We start from the raw sequence: 20388 nt of genomic DNA on the forward strand, positions 1-20388 counted from the left end.
GCTTCCCGTCTCCCTGGTCTGCTGGGGGGAAGCAGCTAGTGCGGGGTTGCCTCACCCCGTTTGTAAGTAGGGATCCGATGTAAGTCGGATCCATGTAACCCGGGGACTGCCTGTATTGCATTTATGCTGGACACAATGAATTGATGCCCACTGAATTGATCACTGGCTTATTGATCCAGGCAATAGTGAAGATGTGCCTTTGCACTGGCAATGAATGAAGTTCCCACGGTATGGCTTAGGTACAATGCTATCAATGGGATGGCAGCCCAATGCAATCTTTCAGCAATCCACACATTGAATTTGCTCAGGCTTTTCATTGTGCTTCATGGACACTCAAAAAGCCTCTCTGCACTGAATTAACAGAAAGGAATAAACAGCAAAGCTGTATCTTGGTAGGAGGTCCACGACTGATTTGCAATTCCAATTTTCTTCTTAGAATGACTAGTAAATAGTATCACTAAAAGCTGTACAGTTTGTGGCAAATCACATAATGTTCTTCCTTTATGCCCCTTTAAAAGCCCCCTCCCCTCCGCCATCTAAGGAGACAACTGAGCAAGTAAAATAAAACCAATTGGTCAGAGGGGAGGTAGTACTGAAGGGAGAGGATTGGGTGCCAGGGTCTCAGGAAGGGCCCATCTACTCATGTTATTTTGAAATAATGATGTGTCTACAGAGCAAGCCCCTTATTTTGAAATTATTTTGAAATAACAGACTTCTTATTTCAGAATAATAAACCCTCATATCATGAGGAATAACACCTATTTTGAAATAGCTATTTCGAAATAGGGTTTGTGTGGATGATGCGGCTGTGGTTATTTCAGAATAAATGGCCTTCAGGAACTCTCACAGCTGTCCTGTTGACCAATCTGTCCACACCCCTCAGAGCTCTATAGTTCCCCTTTCCCTGCAGATTTTAAAGGTGCAGCCACAGGGGAAAGGGCTTGTAGCACAAAGCAGGCCCTGACAACGCTGTGGCATACGCCAGCAGCCTTCACTGCCTTCCCTGCTGCCTTGAGTGACCCCAGTGCTTCCACCAAGCTCCTGGCAGCTGCAAGTGAGCCGGCAGCTTGCTTTGAAGCCTCTGCCCAGGGACTTAAGAGGAGCGCCCCTTCCTGATCTCTGGAGATCCTGGATCTTATTAAGGTCTGGGGAGAGGAGGCTAACTTCCAGGATCTCCACACCAGATACAGGAATGAAGATGTCTACAGTCGGATGGCCACCAGCCTGGGCCAGAAGGGCCATGTACAGACCCAGGAGCAAGTGCACATGAAAGTGAAAGAACTGAGGCAGTCCTACACAAAGGCCAGGAAGTGGAGTTCCCACTCAGGGGTGGCATCCCAGTCATGCTGCTTTTATGAGCAGCTGCAACACATCCTGGGAAGGGGATCAGTCCTTTCCCTCTCCTTGTCATGGACTCCGGATTGGAGATGCCTGTCATGAGCCTCCTGGAGGGCAGAGATGTGGACCAGGAAGCCAAGAAGGAGGAGGAGATGGAAGAGGAGGAGGCCAGCGCTGACACCATGCCCACTAGCCAGGAGATCATCTTGTCCTTGGAACCAATACTCCCTCCCAGGATGTTGCCCAGGCTTTGGACGAAGTCGGGGAAGGCCCATCAGGTGAATTGCATTACTTTCCCTAGACACAAGAGGGGGAAGACGGTGGGTGGTGAAGGGCTGCATGCTCCTTGCTCTGCCTTCTTGGCCTGAAGATCACATAGAAGCTGGTGCACGTGGTGCACATGGAGTGCCAGTCCAGAGCAGACAGCTGCATAAGGCTGCCACAAAGGAACAAATCACTCCTTTTCACAAGGTTCCTGCACAGACCTGCCTTATTCCCAACTCTTTGTTGAGACACCGTTCCACCACAAGCCACCACTAAGGAGGATGGGATCAGGGAAACACACAGCAGTGCCACACATGATTAAGGACACATAGTCCCTGCATGGGAACCTTCCAGGAGGGAAGAAGAGGACAGGACCCCAATAGCACCCTCCTCAGCAAGTGGCATCTGCTGCTTACACACACCTCCCCCAACACCGTCCCCACCTCTCCGCTAGCGGGCAGGGACAGAAGGCCTCTCCCTATGGGATGCCACCACTGCTAGATCCAGCATGCGTGTGGTACAGAGGGAGGGAGAACTGCTCCTTCTTGCTCACAGGCTTCTGGCCTGGCCAGCACCTTCCCAAGCCTACTTGTCTCCAGGGTATGGGGGTAACAAGGCTCACCTGGGACATCTGTGCCCTTTCAGGACAGTGTCCACTATTTAGGTCACAGATGGCCTTGCTCAAAGCACATCACGATTGTCTAAACAGAGCTTTCAGTGTTGGCTCAGAGATTAGGGCTAGACTTCATGCACAGTGTCTCCTGGGATGACTGACCTTCTCACTTTTCTTCACAGCTGGGCCATCTGTGAGACACATCCACCAACTCCTGCATCATCCTCCCAATCCCGTGAGAGTTGCTGCCACAGACAGTCCAATGAGGACCTGGAGCAGGAGCGTCTTGAGCAGCAGGAGCAGAGATTGGATGCCAACCTGGAGCTGCACCACTACATCTGGCAGGAGCTTTCCCAACAGAACTGCTGCATGTACGCGGTACATGCAGCATTGTTAACCACCTGGTTGCTGCTAATGAGTGGTCCAGCAGCCATCCTCCCACACCTACTCTTTCCCAAGTCCCCCCCATCTGCTCCTGTCTCCCACCCCACTTCTCCTTCTAGTCCCCCTCATGGCCACCAATGGCCCCACAGAAAAGGCAGTGGGACCACCCAAGGCAGGAGCCAGTTCCAGACCCATCCCTGAGCTACTACTCCCTCTTCCACCTCCATCCCTCCCTTCAGGTTCTTTCCCCAGTTATATTTACCCAAAATAAATACCACAAAGAGTTTCTTGTTCCAAAACAAAATGTCTGCTTTATTTGGTCTGAAGGGGAAAGGGGAAAGTGCGAAGGGAGGATGGGGAAGGGAGGGTGGGATAGGAAAGGCACAGAGGAACAATGCAGAGACTCCTTGTTGGGAGGCCCAGGGGACAATACCACAGCTGATCTGTTCTGAAACTCTCTCTCAGGGCCTCCGGGATGTGCACAGCCCCCTAAAGGGCTTGCCGGATGGCAGCAGTGTGTGCTTGTTCAAAGGCCCTGGCCATCTGCTCGGCCTCTGCACCCATCCTTATTCTTGCACAGGTTGTGTAGGACATAGCAGGCCACCACCACCTGGAGGACATTCCATTTGCTGAGGTCCAGGCAGGTGAGGAGACAATGGAGCCTCCCCTTTAAAAGGCCGAAGGTGCCCTCCACCATGGTGAGATCCTTGCTGAGCTTGGTGTTGAAGTGTTGAAGTATTCTTTCACTGGGTCCAGGTGTCCTGTGTAGGGCTTCATTAGCTAGGGGAGCACAGGGTAGGCAGCATCACCCATGATACAGATAGGCATGTCCACATCCTTAATCCTGATGGTGCAGTTGGGGAAAAAACTGCCAGCCAACATCTTCTGGAAAAGATTGGATTTCCTAAAGATGTGGGCATCATGTGCCTTTCTCAACCACCCGATGCTGATGTTGGTGAATCGGTCTCAGTGTCCATGAAGGCCTGCAGCACTATTGAAAATTACCACTTCTGGTTGATGTAATTAGAGGCCTGGTGATTGGGGGCCCGTATGGGGATGTGAGTACTGCCAATAGCCCCCCTGCAGTTTGGGAAGCCCAGGGTGACAAAGCTGGTGATGATGGGGTCCACCTTGCCTAGGATGATGACCTTGCACAACAGGATGGCAGAGAATCACAGGATTGCCAGAGCCCTCGGGAGTTCCCCAAGCCTAAATGCCTTACTACAGCAGGGCTTTGTGAAAGCGGAACTGCAAATCCTCCAGGAAGAGAAAGTCCACCTCCCCCCTTTCCTAGCGAACCCCTTTCCAGTGGTTCACCACCATCCTGCGATAATAGCCCGAGAATGCTATTCCTGCATGAGCACGGCCCCAGTCATCGATCTCCTCATCCTCAACTGATTTCCAACAGAGTGGTAGCAGTCTGGCATGGTGAGCTTCCAAATGGCAATGACCAGCCATTGCTGGTCATCTCACCACTCCATCCATGATGATCCAGTCCCACCAGTCTAAACTGTTGTCCTGGCACCAGAAGTGACAGTGCATGGTGTGCAGGGTGAGTGGGAGGGGCTGTGCTGCATGAGCAGCACATGGAGAAAGGTGAGAAAGTGCCCCAGAGCGAACTGCTCATCCTGGTCCTGCAGTGCCATGTGGGCAGCCTGCAGGAACTGCACCAGGAGGTGCGGCCAGAGGTCTAAGAGCTGGCAATTGCTTTGCAGAAAGCCTGGCTCCATGGCAGAAGTGCTGTGTTGTCCACGAGCACAACCAGAGCAGACAGTGAGAAGCGTTTGCTGTCCCTAAAGAAAGTAGGCAAAGGTGAAGAGTCTGATACATGGATGTGGAGAGGAGCCACTTTAAGCACGAGCCTCAGATAGCCTCAGGCAACAGCTCCAGGAAGTGACTGCTGATCTCATGCCCTGCCTGGAGTGCTTCTGGGGGGCTTTAAATGTGATTCAACCTCCAATCAGGGTGTGTCTAGACTACTGGGTTTTTTCAAACAAAGTGACCTTTTTTTAAAAAAACTGTACCTGCTTCTAGACTACCGCCGTGTTCTGTTGTTGATAGTAAATCAAAAGAACGCGGCAGTTTTGTCGACTGTGGTAAACCTCATTTTATGAGGAATAACGCCTTTTTTCAAACATCATCTTTCGAAAAAAGGCGCTATTGCATGAAAACAGGGCTTTTTCGAAAAATCTTCTTGTCTAGATGTTCTTTTTTGAAAGAAGCTTTTTTGAAATATACTTTTAAAAAAACCTTTCAAAAGAGGCTTGCAGTCTAGACGTAGCTGCAGTGTGGACACACTATTTTGACATAGCTTTATGTAATTTCAGTGGGCATTTGTAGCATGGACACACTATTTCAAGATAGCTATTTCAGGAGTTATTATTCCAAAATAGCTTATTTCGAAATAAGTGTGTAGTATAGACATACCCAAAGGTTGTAGGCTGGGAAAGGCCATTATTAGATATACTTCAGCCTTCTCCAGATGTAACACTGGTCTTTGCACATGCCTAGTAAGGATCTCTCCTTGTTTGCAATATTACTCACTCCTAATAAAAAAAGGCTCTGGGCATAAAGGATAGTAAGGAAAAGCAAAAGAGAAGAGTGTCAACTGTATGCACCCTCAATTGACATCTCACAATCAGCAGCTGGGCAGAAGGACTGACTTTAATGACACATTAAAGTAAACATTTCCACAGCACAATCATTTCTTTTCCACCATGGTCCTCTCTCCTCCATCCTTTTATTTTATACAACATCAGCATCACTACACACACCAGCTGCAAGCCTACCTTGTCTAAGCAACAAAAAAAGAGATCAGAGGTTAATTAGCCAGAAGTAGAATCTACTTATTTATTACATTTTAAAAACAACCTCTCCTCTCCCAGCATTTGATGGATTCTTCCCAGTGGAAGAAATTAATTTGAGTACTATATAAGTATAATTCAGTGTTCCTTAGCCGGAGAATATAACAAAGCCTTAGACCTGTTATTATAATACTTTAATAAGTGTTGTTCTTCTGTCAGCCGAGAGGACAACACACGATGTGCCTAGCATAGAAAGATAGCAGCCAAAGGAACTCTTTGCACTGTGCTGCCTCACATTGTGATGCTGACCATTATTTTAGTAACACGTGTCCATCGGCAGACACCAGCCCACCACGGAACTGAAGAGTATGGCTTGATGCCATCACCCATGAGATGTACTCCATGTCAAGAAAGAACAGACTCTGGAATGGCTCTGAATGAAGTTCAGACAGGCCTCTCTTGTAACGTGACACCCCTCAGAGAACAGTAGGACAGCCCTCCTTGGCTTCAGTATCTCCTGAGTCTGACCTTGGAGAGTCCAGAAAACCTGTTCACCCCATGAGCTCCCTGCAGTGAGTCTACTTGAATGGGATTAGTTGTCTGAAACACAGCATAGAAAAGATCCTGTTAGCATGGAAACAGGAAGTTTTAGAAAAATCCATCTAGGGGAGACCCAGGAGACTGACCAGCTTCCAGCACTCCACCCTTAGTCATGCCCCCCAGTTGTCCCTCCTCCATCCTTTGTCTCTTTCCCTGGCAAAATGATCACCTGGACACCACCGTTCTCTTTGTTCTCTAACAAATCAAAACCCTCTGGTTTCTAGCAGAGGATGGGCCCCACCCATTAGTTGCCAGGTTACAGAGCATCCAGCCATTATCTGGGCCCAATGTCACCTGCCTAGTAAGGATCTCTGCCATGATCACACAGTCTTGTCCCTGGTGCAATGCATAAAGGAAACTGAGGTGCAGACACAGTATTCTTACAAAAAAGTAAGAACATTCCCACTTCATCTTACTCCATCACTGTAGTATCCGAGTAGCTCCATGCACATGTGCAAGAAGAAAGAAATCAATATCTACATTTGAAAAGGAAGAAATGGCCCAGGTATTGAACTGGAACATGGGAAAGCTGGGTTCAGCATCTGCCTCTGCTGCAGATGTCCTGGATGATCTTTGGCTAATCAGTTGTTCCTGTTCCTCCCTTCTCCATCTGTAAAATAATGATTCTACCTTGTTTGTTTAGACTGTGAGCAATTTGGGGCAGGGACTCTCTCTTACTCAAGACATATCCATCTCTTGGCAGAATGGAGCCCTAATCTAAATTGAGCCTCTGGGCTTAATTATAATATCCAAAAATTATACTACTACTATATGTACTTTGTGTTGCATGAAAAACCATGAAGACATAAGTCTTCTTTGCTGAACAGTATAGGAAACCCTCTTCATTCACTGTTCTTGCATCTATCATGAATGTTGAAATTCAGGAATGCTGGCAGCCTTGGTGACTCCTGGCTCACCATGGGGACTGGGAGCTGTGGGGAACTCACCAGAACTGCTGGGAGCTACAGGAACCCACTGTGGCTACTGGCAGCTACAGTGAGTTCCCTATGGCTCCCATCTACCCTCACCCCCACCCACTTGCCAGGACAAGAGACCCACAAATACATGGGACCTGTATCATGAGGGTCTTCTTCAGTGACAGTATAGGCTGTGTCCAGACTCAGGGTTTTTTTTCGAAAAAAGTAGCCTTTTTTCGAAAAAACTTCACCTGCGTCTAGACTGCAGCCACGTTCTTTCGAAATTAAATCGAAAGAACGCGGCTTTTCTTTCGACGGCGGTAGACCTAATTCCACGAGGAAGAACGCCTTTTTTTGAAAGTGCTCTTTCGAAAAAAGGCGTTCTTGAAAGCAAACAGGGCTTTTTAGAAAGAGAGCATCCAGACTCACTTGCTACGGCTTGCTTTTTCGAAAGTTTCGTGTGCAGTCTAGATGCTCTCTTTCGAAAGAGGCTTTTTCGAAAGTATCTTTCGAAAAAGCCTCTTTCGAAAGAGGCTTGCAGTCTAGACATAGCCATAGGGACCAAGGGGAACACTATAGGATAAGAGTACTGGTCAGTCCCCATGCCCAGCCAACCCTAGGTCACAGAAGAGACTGATGACAAGGGTCAAGGAAAAAGAAAAGACCGAAAAGAAATAGAAAAAGGTGTTGGCTGTAGTGAGGACACTAGTAATGTGGTAACTGAACTGAGACTATCCGCTATGTTCCATGCCTTTTGTTCCCTAACTGTGGACTTGAATGGATTCAGACAGATGATTCTGAAATGAAACACTTCCTACACCATAGCAAACATTTCTAACTAGTAGTAATAATCCTTTGTGTGTAATAAAAATATAAATAAATAAATACATAAATAATAATAATCCTTTGCTGAGGATATCTTAACACAGTCTGCCAGAAAAAGTAGGTATCAGTTCTTTCTTTCAACATATGACATCTTGACTGGCAGCATCTCCAGAGACAGGGTTCAAACACTTCTGGGATTCTACCCTAAGAAGTCAGTAAACTGTTTTATAATGAAAGGCATCCCATTGCTCAAGGACAACCTACAGACCTTGCCCTGCTGACTTTCACAGCAGTCACAACCACAATTCAAAGAGTGATCTAGTGGGTGACCCTTCAGTTAAAAGAAGAACAGTGGATGGATTCTTCAGATCCCAAGTCTTTGCTTTTTTGTCCACAGCATTCCCCTTTCTGGTTTGCCAAAAGATCATTCACTGACTAAATTATAAATGAATAGTCCATCCCTGCCTATTTTAGCGCCACTGTGCTCAGGGAAGTCATGGTGTGACACTGTAACACACAAGGCCAAAATAACATTACATGCAACGATGGAATGGGTTGCTAGTGTTTGGGAAATCTCAAAAGGCTCAGGATGTCAGGTCAGTGTAGAAAAGTTCAGATACTTAGCTGAAGTTTATAAAAAACATGTATCCATCTTTGCCTTTAATTATTCTCTCTCTCTTCTACCAACCTCATCCCATCTTCTTTCCTGGATTACTCTTTTTTTAGAGTTTAACACGTCTTGTCACTTCCTTCCCTATCCAAAACCTCCAATAATTGACCTATGTCACAGCTGAAGTTCCTGGCCATCAGTAATTTTTCTTTGCAACCTTTCCTTGCGATCTTTCCTGTTCCATCAGGAATCTTTCTTTGCGATCTCCTCTGATAACCTTCTTTCTTGCTTATTTACTCCACCTAGATCTCTTCATTCGTTAAAATCCTCATTGGGTCCAACTGGTGTGGCAGTATGTCTGCCCATCCATGGACTATGGGAACTTACATGTGCTATTTGGAAGCATCTCAGCCCTGAAATGTGCTAGATATGAGGAACATTTATTTCCTTCTCTCATTAATACATACAGATAAGCCTGAGTCACAATGTCTGGGATAGTCCCTGAATGTTACCAAAATTGTGTAGCCAGGATTTTGTCCTGGTCCAGTTTCAAAGGCCATCTAGTTAATTTAGAGCAGTTCTGAAATATAACAAGATGCAAGAGGAGATTGGATCTGCAGATTAGATTCTTTCTAAGAATATACTAATGTTAACCTTTGCAGCATTGCAGTGAAACCACAAACTGAAGACAGCTTGATGAGGCTCTCATTTTACTCCTTTTAGTCTTTTAACATTAAAGCCAAGTTTATCTTTCAAGAAAAGCAACATCACTGATACAGGCAATCAGTGTATACAAGTGATTCCTTCTATGTATGTTTCTCTGCACGCACATTCTTAACAAAACAAGGAATCTTCATGACACTTGATCAATTCTTTCTACTTGGTACCTGTGGTGAGAGAAAGAGTGGTATTTAATAATACTAGCATTTACAATGAAATTAGTTGTTGAAGGGCAAAATTCCTTTCTCAGACCAACACATGGATTTGGACTGTGTAAACTGCTCTCCAGACATACTCAGAACTCTCACTGAAGTCAAGCAGCTCCTGCTTCTGTTGGTAAAGGAGGATATTGGTCTTGGAAATAGCCAGTGTATAGACCTGAGAACAGAATTATTCTCTTAGGCCCGTGGTCCCCAACACAGTGCCCACGGGGGCATTCGTGTGCGCCTGCCACGTGCTCGGGGCTGGCCTGGCCCTGGGCACGTGGCGCATGCACAGTGCCGGAGCCGGCTCCAGGCGCATGGTGAGTGCCGGCCCCAGGGGGGCGCGGCCCCGGGCGCTTGGGGGGGCGCCGGCCCCGGGCGCGCGGCGCTTGGGGGACGGGAGGGCGCTGGCCCCGGGCACGCGGCACTTGGGGGAGGGGGGGCGCCGGCCACGGGCGCGCGGCGCTTGGGGGGGGAGGGAGCGCCGGCCCCGGGCACGCGGCGCTTGGGGGGGGAGGGAGCGCCGGCCCCGGCCCCGGGCGCTTGGAGGAGGGGGAGTGCTGGCCCCGGGCGCACGGAGATTGGGGGGGAGGGGGCGCCGGTCCCGGGCGCGCGGCGCTTGGGGGGGGCACTGGCCCCGGGCACTTGGAGGAGGGGGGGCGCCGGCCCCGGCCCCCAGCGCTTGGGGGGGGTGCCGGGCCCCGGGCGCGCGGCCCTTGGAGGTGGCCCTGGGCACTTGGAGGAGGGGCGGGGGGCCCCAGCCCCAGGCGTGGCTATGGGGGGGACGCGTGGCTATGGGGGGGCCCCGCCCCCTGGCGCCCGGCGGGCGAACGGCCACGCCCCCTGGCACCCGGCAACCTCCACAGGTTGGGGACCACTGTCTTAGGCCATGTTTTCTATCCCTGGAAGAGCAACACTACTGCAACTGATCTTCCAGAGTTTGATTAAGTGTGTCTAGTTAAGATTTGATAAATCACACTCAGAGCGCAGACCCTTCCTGTATCCAGTTCTCCTGTTTTTGTGAGGAATAAGGGAAGCCAATGGGAGGGTTTGTTCCTGTCGACCTCAAGCAGTAGGGACAGTGCAATGTTCATCTTAAGGGATATGTCTACACTACCACCCTAGTTTGAACTAGGATGGTAATGTAGGCAACCGGAGTTGCAAATGAAGCCCGGGATTTGAATTTCCCGGGCTTCATTTGCATATTGCCGGGCGCCGCCATTTTTAAATGTCCGCTAGTGCGGACTCCGTGCCGCGCAGCTACATGCGGCACAGACTAGGTAGTTCAGATTAGGCTTCCTATGTCTTCATGGAACGAGAAGTAATGAGGAGTAATGGTAGTTTGGAATAGGAAGCCTAATCCGAACTACTTAGTCCGTGCGGACATTTAAAAATGGCAGCACCCGGCAATAAGCAAATGAAGCCCAGGAAATTCAAATCCCGGGTTTCATTTGCAACTCCGGTTGCCTACATTACCACCCTAATTCGAACTAGGGTGGTAGCGTAGACATACCCAAGGTGAGCTGACTTCTACTATATATTCTATGACATGGAGTTGGGTACCTTAAGCTGAGCTGCCAAGTCTAGTGTAGATCTGGCCTTAGTGCATACTCAGCTTCATTCACTAGGGCTGTGTCTACACTGGCGCGATCTTGCACAAAAGTGGCCGCTCTTGTGCAAAAACGTGCTGCCTGTCTACACTGGCTACATGTTCTTGTGCAAGTAAACTGACATTCTAATGTATGAAATCAGTGCTTCTTGCACCAGAACTCTGACACTCCCACTCAGGAATAAGCCATTTTGCACAACTGTTCTTGCACAAGAGGCCAGTGTAGACAGGCAAGATGAATTTCTTGCACAAAAAGTCCTATGGTTAAAATGGCCATCAGAGCTTTCTTGCACATGAGAGCATCTACACTGGCATGCATGCTCTTGTGCAAAAGCACATCTCTTGCACACAAGCACATGCCCAGTGCAGACACTCTCTTCTGGAAGAGGTTTTGCACAAGAACTCTTCCGCAAAAGGGTTTTTGCATGAGAACACGCCAGTGTAGACATAGCCTAGATGTATAGAAGTTCAAAGGATAATACCACTGAACATAATACATACCAAAAATAAATTGTGTCATAATTTGTGGTGCAACTATAGATACTTAATTACTACTTGGGATTCAACTTTAATGAGGTTTCCCTACTCCTTTGATCCTAACCAGCAGGATATGCTGTGTTATGTTAGAAGCAGGAGCAGCAACTGAGACATAATGGTATCAGGCCAGAATGCCAAAAACAAAACAAAAAAGTTTTTCATTCACTAAGAACACACATATGCAATAGCACTATAATAAATAGTCCATGAACCTCCTGGCTTTCAGCCAATAGTAAATCTTTCTGTTTGCAATGATGCCCAGGTATAGACAGCAAAATAACATTGTTCCATTAAGAGCTTGATTGAAAATTATACTTGCTTAATGGGAAAAGTTCTCTGTTTACTTGCATGGCCTTGGACCAACAGCCTGTTACAACCAATGAGGATCAGGTCACTGTGACCATGCTAGAGAAATAAAATATAGTCATATAGTTTTTCATTCATGCCTAGTCTATTACATAAACCTATTGTTAATTCTGGGGATTACAACAGAAAAATTTCCACAGGTATGTTTATGTCCAAACCTCTCAATGTATTAACAGAGTACAACTGGACACTTTTTTTTAATAATTAACTTTATTTGAGGAACATTAGGCCCGTATGCAGGAATTTCTGTGGGAGGTGCTCTTTTTGTATATGTGGACTGCAAGGGTGTGAATGCACCCCAATTAAGTGGGGAAATCAGCCCCAGCCTTCCCCCAGCTGGCCAACACATGGGGGAGAGAGACTCAGGCAGTGCACCGCTCCTGTCTTCCAATGGCTGGCTGGAGCATACTTACTTGGGGGGCCATGGGAGAGCTTTTGCACCCTTTGCAACCTCTTGACTGAACATTGTTTTTAAATTCCAGCTTTTTGCCACTAATTCCATTCAGTATTGGAGCCTCAGCTAGGACACTGGTTCTGGCTATTGCCAAACCTCAGGCAATTGGGATTTACATAATCTAAACCAACGATATTTTAGATATAGATTTCAATTCATCCAATCTAACAAAATTTACGGGACAGGTGCTATTGGAGAGGAGGCTCCAGGACTCTCCCTATTCTACTTGTTAATGGCTGGCTTGGCCACTTACAGAATAGCTTATATGGTCTTAATTCATAGGGTCATCATTCAAAATGATGTGGACAAACCGAATAAACGGTCTGAGGTAAACAGGATGAAGTTTAATAAGGACAAATGCAAAGTACTCCACTTATGATGGAACAATCCGTTTCACACATACAGACTGGAAATTGACTGTTTAGGAAGTACTGCAAAAAGGGATTTAGGGGTTATAAAGCTAAATATGAGTCAGCAGTGTGACGTTGTTGCAAAAAAGCAAACATGATTCTGGGATACATTAACAGGAGTGTTGTGAGCAAGACTCGAGAAGTCATTCTTCTGCTCTACTCTGCACTGATTAGGCCTCAATTGGAGTATTGTGTCCAATTCTGGGCACTGCATTTCAAGAAAGATGTGGAGAAATTGGAGAAGGTCCGGAGAAGAGCAACAAGAATGATTAAAGGTCTAGAGCAGTGGTCCCCAACGTTTTGGGGCTGCCGGGCGCCTAGGGGCGGGGCCGCTCACAGGCCACGTGACTGGGGGTGGGGCCAAGCATGCGCCGCACACCCAAGGTCAGCACCGGCATGTGTTGCGATCCCGGGCAGGGGCTGCCCAGGTTCTGCGCAGCGCCCCCGGGGCCGGGGTGGGGTCAGGGCCAGGGCCAGGGCTGGCGCGGCGCCACCGGGGGTGGGGCCAAGGCCAGTGCTAGGGCCAGGGCTGGCAAGGGCACGCGTGGCACCCCCAGGGGCAAGGCCAAGGCCGGCGCCAGGGCCAGCAAGGGCATGTGCGGGGGCCGGGGCCAGGGCCAGGGCACGCGCTGCGCACCCAGGGGCGGGGGTCAGGGTCGGCACCGGCACGTGCGGCGCACCCGGGGTCGGGGCCGGCCATGCGCCTGGGGCTGGCACCTGCCACACTCCTGGGGGCGGGGCCAGCCCAGATTGCTCCGCGGGCGCATTTAAAGGGCCCGGCGGGTACCATAGCGCCTGCGGGCACCGGGTTGGGGACCACGGATCCAGAGAATATGACCTATGAAGGAAGACTGAAAGAATTGGGCTTGTTTAATTTGGAAAGGAGAAGACAGAGAGGGGACATGATAGCATCTAAAGGGTGTCACAAGGAGAAGAGACAAAACTTGTTCTCCTTGGCCTCTGAGAATAGGACAGAAGCAATGGGCTTAAACTGCAGCAAGGGAGGCTTAGTTTTGACAGTAGAAAAAATGTCCTACCTGTCAGGGTGGTCAAATACTGGAATAAGTTGCCTAAGGAAGTTGTCGAATCTCCATCTCTGGAGATATTTAAGAGCAGGTTAGACAGACATCTATCAGGGATGGTCTAGATGGTACTGGGGCCTGCCCTGAGGACAGAGGACTGGACTCAATGACCTCTTGAGGTCTCTTCCAGTTCTAGTGTTCTATGATTCTATAGCTGTGCTGCCTGAGGAGCAAACCAGAAGGGAAGGAAGGATGTCCAAGAGGCTAGTTGGAGCTTAGGGTTCTGCCACAGACCTGGTTTTCTTTGAGCAATTCACTTTGCCTTGCTGGACCTCATCTGTACTAGCACTGCCCTGACTGAGAGATCTGGGTGAGACATTAGGGATTATGAGGCATTCAAATACTACAGTAGTGGAGGTCATTGAAACATCTTACATAGAAAGACCAACAGGAGATCATCCAAGTCCCAGTTCTGTCTCAGCTGCTCACTGATTTCAGGGGATGGGTAACCTACTTCTGGTCTGTACCAATGGCAAAATACTGTCAGTTCAGCTGCACTGACTAGTGAGTTTGGGTGAGGTGGAGTCACCCATTCACCCACCCACCTTCAATGCACATAATGCACACTAAGAGTGCCTTATATTCCCTCCTTTCCCTAGGTAGGCGAGGACAATAAGCCATAATCTTGTCCTTACACCATTTTCTCATTTCTATCTATGGACAGATCAGATGCACTCCCAAGCCCTTCCTCAGTGCCACATGTTTGGTGACCACCCTAGCCTGTGGAATTGGCTTTCATGACAGAATATTGCCATTCTGAACCCTTGCACCCCAATCAGAGGGGACTTCACATTATTTTCCATCCTCCTGGCACATTGTGATTTGGCTGGTTCCAGGTAGGATAGTGATAAGCTTTCTGGTACTGTTAGGCTTATTCTTATTTGCAATTTAATGTGGGTGAGAATGCTAGCTTCTGTAGAGGAACTCACATTTACTCCTGGCTCCTTCAACTATTGGCTGTTTAGAACTGAGACGGAACTGTCTGGCCCTAATCATTCAGGACAAGGAAAGACAGGCAGCCCACTGCCAAGAGTCAGGCTGGGAAGGTTTGGAAGGTGGTTTAAGTTGGATGCACAATAAAGCATATTGGCTCACTTCCCCATGCACAAATGTTTTCTTAGCTCACCCTGCACTGAGAGAAGAAAGGTTGAAATTTGAAAGATATATACAGAACAAGTTGCCCTCTAGCCACTTTTTTTTTCACAGTGCGACAGCAGTTAAGGAACCTATTGCTAAAGATAGCAGAAGGGGCAAGGAACAAAAACACAGCCAAAGGGAGTGGCACCATTTGATGAAGGCTAGTGATAGCTAGCCCTGAGAGTCACCCCTATTAGGATTGCTGAGGTGCTGAAGCAATCAAATACAGCAGGTATGATTCAGGAGATGATAGCATGCCTCAGGTAAAAAGGGAGATCAAACACCAAGTGATTCTGGCCACCTGCATGCCAAGCAATAATCACCTCACAATGCTCTCCTGGGGGAGCATCTCTGTGCTATTAGGGAGTAGAATTTATAAATCCAAATGAGAAGAACAGACCTGGATGGTACAGACTTGGTTAATAATCTTAGAACACAGTAGGGGAGTGAGGATATTTATCATTGGTTCAGCTCTGTGTTCAGCCCCTCTCATACCCACCCTTCTAACAGGGGCTCTTTGCCACATTCCTTTCCCAGGAGCAGGTGAGCATACAGCTTTTTCTGCCTCCTGGAGTGGGGGTAGAGCGCAACATCATGCTCCAGGAATAGGCAGGTCCACCAGTGGAAAGGGTGGTACCAGGGCATTCAGTCCCCAGTGCTAGCTGGAGCTCACCACACTGCCCTTCCATAGCTAGCCCTGAGAGTCACCCCAATTAGGATTTAAAGGGCTCAGGGTTCTGGCCACTCACCATCATGCCCCTTTTGAATCATAGACTCATAGACTCATAGACTTTAATGTCAGAAGGGACCATTATGATCATCTAGTCTGACCCACTGCACAGTGCAGGCCACAAAATCTCACCCACCCCTCCTAGAATAATCCTCTCATCTACATCTCAGATATTGAAGCCTTCAAATACTTGGAAGACCCCAAGATGCAGAGAATCCTCCAGCTGTGAGGAAGGCATGCTACAGAGGAAGGCAAAAAACCTCCAGGGCTTCTGCCAATCTACCCTGGAGAAAAATTCCTTCCCGACCCCAAATATGGCGATCAGCTAAACCCTGAGCATGTGAGCAAGACTCATCAGCCAGACACCCAGTAAGTTCTCTATAGTAATTCCTATCATCCCTCCATTGACCTATTTCCCACTGATAATGAATGGTCAATTAGTTACCAAGATCATGTTATCTCATCAAACCATCCCCTTCATAAACCCATCTAGTTTAATCTTGAAACCAGATAGATCTTTTGCCCCCACTACTTCCCTTGGAAGGCCGTTCCAGAACCTCACTCCTCTAATGGTTAGAAACCTTCGTTTAATCTCAAGTCTAAACTTCCTACTAGCCAGCTTATATCCATTTGTTCTTGTGTCCACATTGGTATTAAACTTAAATAATTCCTCTCCCTCCCTGGTATTTATCCCTCTAATATATTTAAAAAGTGCAATCATGTCCCCCCTCAGCCTTCTTTTGGTTAAGGTAAACATGCTAAGCTCCTTGAGTCTCCCTTCATAAGACAGGTTTTCCATTCCTCGGATCATCCTAGTGGCCTTTCTTTGTACCTGTTCCAGTTTGAATTCATCCTTCTTAAACATGGGAGACCAGAACTGCACACAGTATTCCAAATGGGGTCTCACCAATGCCTTGTATAATGGCACTAACACCTCCTTATCCCTACTGGAAATACCTCGCCTAATACATCCCAAGCTCGTATTAGCCTTTTTCACGGCCATGTCACAATGGCAGCTCATAGTCATTCTATAATCAACCAGGACTCCGAGGTCCTTCTCCTCCTCCGTTACTTCCAACTGATGTGTCCCCAGCTTATAACTAAAATTTTTGTTATTAATCCCTAAATGCATAACCTTACACTTCTCACTATTAAATTTCATCCTATTGCTATCACTCCAATTTACAAGATCATCCAGATCTTCCTGTATGATATTCCGATCCTTTTCTGAATTGGCAATAGCTCCCAACTTTGTGTCATCCGCAAATTTTATTAGGACACTTCCACTTTTGATGCCAAGATCAGCAATAAAAAGATTAAATAAAATTGGCCCCAAAACTGATCCCTGAGGAATTCCACTAGTAACCTTCCTCCAACCTGACAGTTCACCTTTCAGTATGACCCGCTGTAGTCTCCCCTTTAACCAGTTGCTTATCCAACTTTCATATTATCTCAACTTTCATATTAATCCCTATCTTTTCCAATTTAACCAATAATTCCCCATGTGGTACTGTATCAAATGCCTTACTAAAGTCGAGGTAGATTAGATCCACTGCATTTCCTTTATCTAAAAATCTGTTACTTTCTCAAAAAAGGAGATCAGGTTGGTTTCGCACGATCTGCCTTTTGTAAAACCATGTTGTAATTTGTCCCAATTGCCATTAGCTTCAATGTCTCTAACTACTTTCTCCTTCAAATTTTTTTCCAGGATCTTACATACTACAGATGTCAAACTAACAGGCCTATAGTTACCCGGGTCGCTTTTTTCCCTTTCTTAAAAATTGGAACTATATTAGCAATTCTCCAGTCAAATGGTACAACCCCTGAGTTTAGAGATTTATTAAAAAATTTTGCTAATGGACTTGCAAGTTCATGTGCCAGTTCCTTTAACATTCTTGGATGAAGACCATCTGGGCCCCCCGATTTACTCCCATTAAGCTGTTCAAGTTTGGCTTTTACCTCGGATATGGTAATATCTACCTCCTTAACTTTAGTCCCATTTGCTAACTTACCATTATCCCTAAGCTCTTCATTAGCCTCATTAAAAACTGAAGCAAAGTATTTGTTCAAATATTGGGCTATTCCTAGATTATCCTTAACCTCCACTCCATCCTTAGTAATTAGTGGTCCTACTTCTTTTTTTGTTGTTTTTTTCCTATTTATATGGCTATAAAACCTTTTACTATTGGTTTTAATTCCCTTTGCAAGGTCCAACTCTACCTGACTTTTAGCCTTTCTCACTTTATCCCTACATGCTCTAGCCTCAATAAGGTAGCTTTCTTTACTGATCCCTCCCATTTTCCACTCCTTATATGCTTTCTGTTTTTTCATAATCACCTCTCTGAGATGCTTGATCATCCAGCTTGGTCTAACACACCTGCCTATAAATGTTTTCCCTTTTCTAGGGATACAGGCTTCTGACAGCTTCTGCAACTTTAACTTAAAATAATTCCAGGCCTCCTCCACTTTAAGATCCATAATTTCTTTAGTCCAATCAACTTCCCTAACTAATTTCCTTAATTTACTAAAGTTAGCCCTTTTGAAATCAAAAACCCTAGTCTCAGATTTATTTTTGTTTATCCTGTCCAATCCTGGGACAGTTGTTCCCTTTGCCCTCTTCTCCTCCATCAGCAGACCTTCCCAGGAGCACAATCCACTGGCTCAGGTATTAGCCTATGATACCTGAGTTCTATTCCCAGCTGTGCCACGAGCCTGTTGAGTCACCTTGGGCAAGTCACTTCCCTCTCTGGGCCTTTATTTCACCTCCTGCCTTTTGTCTGGCAAATTTAGTTGGCCTCTAAACTCTTTACCGCAGAGGCTTTCTCTGTCTCAATGTTTGTGCAGAGCCTCGGTCAATGGGGCCATGAATACATCCAGCAATGAAGGGTGTAGGCATCTGTGGTTGATACTGTTTCAGATTTAGAAGAGAGGAATCCCAAAAGCTATAGTCAGCCGTGGGAAGAAGGGACTCAGAATAGTAGGACTCTGACGTTGCGTAAGGTGCTGAACAAACATACGGGAAGACATGGTCCCTGGCCTGCCCCCATTCCTAACAGAGCAAGCTCCACAATGCACCAGCAGAGTGATGGCAATGGAGAAGTTCCATGTGACTCACAAACATATTTTGGGTGGAAGAAAGGTGCAAGAAACCAGGCTGTGGTGAGTGTTTGCTAGGCTGCAGGAAGGACGCAACAGCCATATCCAGCAACTATTGTCCATAAAATGGGGGAAGATGGTTAATAAAAGAGATGGTTGAACCAGCACAAATATAATGAGAAACCCTCAAGCTTTTATCCCAGACTCAAACCAAAATTTCCTGGAGGATCAATAACATTTAGTTAACTTTTTCTTTTCTGAATATCTTCCACCAACCCCATAGCCACAATGTACCACTGTATTTCCCAGAGGAAATACTGAAATACCAAAAGGAGACTCATTTCCTGGTTCTCATGAGAGACTGATGGAACTTGAAGAAGACAGCCTGTGCTTGCAAGATTTCTACACCTAAAAGATGTGGATGATTTTGAATCGCTAGATTCTTCTGCCATCACTCTGCTGGTGCATTCCTATAAACTAGTTTAATCAGATTATGAGGATTCACTGGACCATGTATTATTCTACTGATCCTTAAACACACCTTAAGGATCAAACCACCTAGCTGCTGCAGGATGCTTGCAAGTCTAAGTACGCTAACTCTGTCTCCTCTGGTTGTTTACCATGTTGCCACTATATGCTCTGCAGATACTAAGAATTGGAAGCTAGGATACATTGAGCTGTCAGATTTTCTATATAAGCTTTACACTTTTTTTTTCTTTTTTGCCACTGTCCTTCCTTAAAATGAAAATCTCTTTGGAAAATGACAGAGTCCTGGGGAGGTCTGATTTGAAATTCATCATGTTACCATACCTCCTGCCCCAAAGACAGGCATTAGGATAAATCATTTTGAAGACTTTTAATAGGACTGATACTTCAGAGTATATGAAAGTAGTTTCAAGCTTAGCTGTGTTGTGTGCATCTGTTTTGTTCTGATATTCGAGTAAAGACAACAGAATCACAGAAACTGTGGCCAGTGACTTCAAAGGTGGAAAAGACCACCCATGTTGGCTGCCTGCAGAATCAGTAATCCCTCTGAGGAGGTGATGTTCAGTATTGTGTACAATGGGGGATTTGAAAGATAAAACATTTTTATCTGGGCCACTGACTAAGTCACTGTGTATGAAAACCAAAGGGGCTGAAGAAAGACATTGTTAGCTGGTTTTTACAGATCCCTTTAAAAAATCTTAAACGGTACATCACTTTTTCATGCTGTCTGGCTTCTGAGAGGGGGAGCCATGATGATGTTAAGCTGTTAAAAGGAGCAGTTTAGGCAAGTGATTAGCAGGAACAAAAAATTTCCCAAGAGTAATTGCAACTGGGGCAGTGGAAGGAGAATTGTTGAAAGCACCATTAGCGCTGAGATTGAAAACCAGATTAGGGAGGAAAGCTGCAAACAGTATTCAGATTCTTGAGTAGTCCATAATCTAAGGTGACTGACTGCAGACAATTTAGAAGAGAGAACATTCTAATTATTCATCAAAATAATAAGCAGAAGGGGTTCCAGAAAAATGATTATGCTTTAGAGGACCTTTCATATAATGTGCTATCTATATAAAAGGAATGCTTCATTAATAGCACAATAACACTGCTCATCTAAATGATCAGAGCTGCATATTTTGTGCGTTTTGAGATTAGAGAGTGACAGGCGCTTATGCAATTTAAAGCCAGTTTGATCAGTTTAGATGCCTG

The 20388-nt window shown here is 46.6% G+C and overlaps 1 long non-coding RNA gene across 1 annotated transcript in view; it reads right to left on the reverse strand.

Annotated features, from left to right (window-relative positions):
* Positions 1 to 2938: 2938 nt before the first annotated feature.
* LOC142818498 (uncharacterized) overlaps positions 2939 to 20388 on the reverse strand; it is a 30705-nt gene continuing 13255 nt past the window's right edge. Inside the window, exon 3 of the long non-coding RNA XR_012895990.1 lies at positions 2939 to 9242. This is a non-coding gene — a long non-coding RNA (uncharacterized LOC142818498). The remainder of the gene's footprint in view (positions 9243 to 20388) is intronic.

The sequence above is a fragment of the Pelodiscus sinensis genome, chromosome 15 (assembly GCF_049634645.1).
Source record: "Pelodiscus sinensis isolate JC-2024 chromosome 15, ASM4963464v1, whole genome shotgun sequence".
In the NCBI taxonomy this organism is placed as follows: Eukaryota; Metazoa; Chordata; order Testudines; family Trionychidae; genus Pelodiscus; species Pelodiscus sinensis.